We start from the raw sequence: 4703 nt of genomic DNA, 5'->3' as shown, positions 1-4703 counted from the left end.
AAGGTCTTAGTTTGTTAGTCTTGAAAGTGCTATAGGACTGCTTGTTTTTTAGAAGATGTATAAAATTAATGGCCTGAGCCCCTTGGAGGCATCTAACAGGCAGTGTTGGCCTAATCTCTGAATCTCCTTGTTTATTTAGGATAAACCAAAGTCAAAAGTGCCTAAGTACGTTTTTCAAGAGAGTCATGGGGTTCTGAAACTTTTACACAGTCACAGCTGATTGACAGCATGTCTTCAGTCCATGTGATCAGTCTCTTGCCAGTATGAATCTGAAATATAACCTTTACTGAGGGGAAGTTTGGTGGGTAGGCAGGAAATGTGGCTGCGAAGCAAGGAGGAGTAGAAACTCTTGTTTGGTTCTGCACAGTTGGCTTGTTACTGAATTGTAATGATGGGAAAATACATGGAGCTTATATAGAAGAGTTGAAAGACTATTTTTGTGGTTGCCTATAGAGTAAACTTCAATGGAAGTAAAACCACAGTGAGTTAAACCTTTCAACAAAAAAAACTGAGCTTTGAAAAATAATGGCAAGCCCATGGTATCAGGACTGAACTCCATCAGTGCTGTGGGTAACTGTTGTACATGTTAATGGATTGCTAGTTACAAAGTAAGTAAAAATTTCTGCTATCGTTTTACGACAGAATTCTGTGCTATTTTGTTCTAAGTCAGCAGTTTTCAACCTGGGGGCTATGGATTGTCTGAGATTTCCACACAGATCCACACCTGCATTCAAAATTTTTAGGGATCTGAAAATGAAAAAGGTTGAAAACTGCCAACCATGCATGTCAGAGAGAAGGTAGAAGTGTTCAGGTTTTCCCCTGCTTTGAGAAAGCTGTCCCACATTTACTGTGACTGTATTAACTCTGCTTTTGATATATGCAGCCAAGATAAAAAGTCCTCAAGGGTGGCTGTCTCACTCATATTACTAATTCACCTCTCCTTGTCAAGTAGCCCCTTCACATTATTTCCTCCAGTTCACCAGATTTTAATGCACATTTCCGAACATTTAAACTGTTGCCTTGTTAAAAGCAGTGCTCTTCAGAAATACCGGATATTTGTGCATTGATTACAAGACACGTGTAATGCTGCTTGTGACCTTCTTCTGGTACATGTGAGACTATAAGTCAATGAATGTGATTGTAGTGAATGTGGGGGTGAGACGGAATTAATATGAGGAAATGCATGCGACAGGAAACATTCACGGCATTTTAAGCTGTCTTGAAGAAGAGGTCAATAAACCCTATTCACTCTGAGTGCTTCCATCTACGTTAGTACAAACCTGTACCTTGGTACAGAAACTATTTAGTGACCTGGTATGTGGCTGGTAGAGGTGGATAGAAGTAATATTTCCAACATCTGGTCTACTAACAATTGGATGGCAAGACCTACATTCCAAATGATCTTATCCCCCTGAAAGCAGCACCCTCCAAAAGGCACTTCTGGGACTGTCCTTATGGCATATGCCACTCCCGATGAGCACTTCGATCCAAAATCTCCCCTATGAAGCATGCCTAAGAGCTATACCTTGAACAATATTGTAACTTTCCAGCCTCTTGATCGGAACATAAGAGGAGTGCTTGGACAGGTAGTTATGCAGTTACATTAATTCCTACCTATGTCTACTGTGAATAAAGAGCAATTTAACTGAAATTCTTCATTGAGTAACCATTACCCTGTGTTCCAGGAATAGCTTACTAGCATGCAAACTGTTTAAAAGGGACCATTTTAACTGTCCTGCCCCTACCCCCACACACACAGGCGCACACACCCTCCTTTCCACACCACCTTCAAGGCTGCTGGAGATAAAGTGTAATGTTCCTGTGGCAGTGGTTGGTTGTCCCGAGGAGAGCAGAATTTCCAGATCTGATGAAGTGAGTCTGCCCCAGGAAGGCTCATCACCTAATAAAGCATTTTGTTAGTCTTTAAAGTACTACAGGACTGCTCTTTTGCTTTGTTAGGATACAGACTAAGACATAGTCTCTGTCTGTGACTGTTCAGGAGAGCGGATAGCATTGAAATGGGGTAGCTTGCTTCCCCTCACCCCCTGTTTTAAATTGCCTTGAGTCACCAGGTGTTCCTGAATTGTCAGAATGGGTCCTCAGCTGGAAAAGGTTGGGAACTGCTGGTGTAGCAGTAACCTTGCTCTAGCCAAAGATCTCAACCTATCTTTTTAGCTGGGCAACAGGAGCCCAGTGAAGGAATCAAACCATCTACCATCCTGACCGAAGAAACAATTCCTACCTGGAAGTGAAGTTTCTGATTAAATGGTTAAGGTCTTTGGTTCCATAAATATATCTCAGCAGGCTCACAGGCTTTCATCTAAACTGCCTGTCATTCTCTCTCTCTCCAAATGTTAGACCCTCACCAACCTCTTCAACTCACCCTCTCTTCCAGAGATCACGTCCCTCAATCTTGTTCCCTATTGCCAAGACTAGGCACTAGTTCTTTGTACCCCACCCCCATACATCCGCCACTCTCCTTTCCAGTCCATCTAAAGTGCTCCGGTCACCATGCTTTGCTGTTGCTCTCTGTACTTCTCCCTCCCTATCTCTCTGTGGTAACTGCCTGACAATTGAACACCGCGTCTTCAGAGAATCGCTGGTTCTGTGCTCTGACCAAACCTGTGGGTTGTCCCCTTAATTTCCATTCCTCACTCCAGGCTTATGTGCCTGATGCGCTATTGGCAGCCTCTCCGTGGCTGTCAGACATTTGCCTCTTTTGTCCATCAGCAATTTCCTGCGTGAGCCCTTCTAGCCGCAATGGTGGTTACTGCCTCGGCACTGTCCCTGAGCGCATTGTTCTAGGCTACAAGTTGCTTAAGGCAGTTTCTGTTCTTTGTAGGCACATTTTGTCTGTAGTGAAACTCTGCACTACACACAAATAGTTAGCTGGGTACTAGTTTAATGAGTGCATGATACTGAGGATGATCATGCAAACAGCACAGGAATCTGTGTTACACAACTGCAACAGGCAATCCTGGTGCAATACCTGAACTACCCAGATGTTCTTATTGCCTGAGGAAATTAGTCCTGATAGAAGTCTTCAGAAAATATGCACTGCTTCATTAATGCATCCACCAGCCAAGAAACCTGGAAAATCCCATTGTCCTCCATTTGTTTGGCTTCCTCCCCAACAGGCGTCTGGAACTGAAAAGCAACAAGCTGCAGCAGCTTCACGCCATAACCTCCCTGTGGCACGAACACAGGAGACAAATGTGAACCAGAGTGGTGTGTGAGAAAGCCAGCATCCTTTTATATTTGAACCAAGACTGCATTCTCCATTTCTTCAGTGCAAAAAGGCCCTTTGTGCTCCCTGCTGGTCAGAGGCTGGCCATGAGCTAGCTCATTCGAAATGGCAGCCTTGCTTTGAGAATAAAGCTCTTTAACTGAAACGGGCAATGGGGGGAGAAAGGGGTCCGGGGGAGGGATCCCTTTCCACAAGAGCTAATGTTTCTTTGCTTGCTGCGGTTTTGTTCTGGCTCTTGTTACCAACCTTCTCTTTCTTCTTGTTCCTGGAAGCAAGGCTTTTTTCCAGCTCTGTTCTGCTCTGGAGCTCTGTGCTCTGAAAAGTAAACAGCTATTATACCTCCTACAGCTTAATCCCATGCAATTGTACCACCAGCTAGATAATGGCTGGTTCATGCTGGTTCCTTTCTCTAGCATCATGGGTTGGGGGAGGGCATCAGGCCTCCAAGGTCTTGTTATGTATGACTGAGGCATTATAGGAGGCCTGGCCTTCAGGGTAATGAGACAATTCTCATGAGACCTGTCAATGAACGGAGAGGTCGATGTTTGAGTTCCTTATGGGAGGGTTAAGGATGTGGAGGGGGAATGGGCAATTTCATCACAGCCCTCACGTTGCGGAGCATGTCACCTTATGTAATACTCGACAAGCACAAAAGCCTTAGAGGCCCAGCTTACATCCCTGGCCTTCTGTAAGAGCCTGAGTGTCACTGCTTCCCTGGCACAGAGGGGGCCACACCCATGTGTGTAAGATACAGATGATAGTAAAACTCAGCATGTCTCCCTCCTGGATTTTTTTCAATTTCTGCAGTACTAAACCCAGCTGCATCAGCGGGAGGGTGCATGCAACTGGTATTAATGTGTCGGTTACCTGTTTTCAGGCTCCATGCATTGCCCCGAGCCCCATCTCTTGTTTTGCTCCCTTGCTCGCACATAATCTCTAAAACTTCCCTTCCCAAGGACCACACTTTAGGAGCAAAGTCTGGACACTTGTAGAATCAAGCAGGAGGGTTATTACACACAGCGCTGGCAGAGTGCCACCTTGCCTGTCTTGGCTCAGTGAAACACTAAGTCAAACCATCTACCATCCTGACCGTGGGGGGGGTGTTGAGGAGGGAGGGATAGCTCAGTGGTTTGAGCATTGGCCTGCTGAACCCAGGGTTGCAAGTTCCATCCTTGAGGAGGCCATTTAGGGATTGGGGCAAATAGATATCAGGGATGGTCCTTGGTGAGAGTTCAGGGGACTGGACTAGATGACCTGCAGAGGTCCCTTCTAGTTCTAGGAGATGTGTATCTCCAATTTTATATATATATGTTATTATATAGGGTATCAATGGGCATTGAGAAAGGATGGGGTGAGAGGTCCCAATGCCCTGGATAGGTGCTGGCAGCAAGACATGATGAACACAATAAGCCAATAATCTAAAAGGTTACACAATGATTCCATCTGTAATTTACAT

The sequence above is a fragment of the Carettochelys insculpta genome, chromosome 12, assembly GCF_033958435.1.
Source record: "Carettochelys insculpta isolate YL-2023 chromosome 12, ASM3395843v1, whole genome shotgun sequence".
NCBI classification, from domain to species: Eukaryota; Metazoa; Chordata; order Testudines; family Carettochelyidae; genus Carettochelys; species Carettochelys insculpta.
This window is presented reverse-complemented; position numbering follows the sequence as displayed.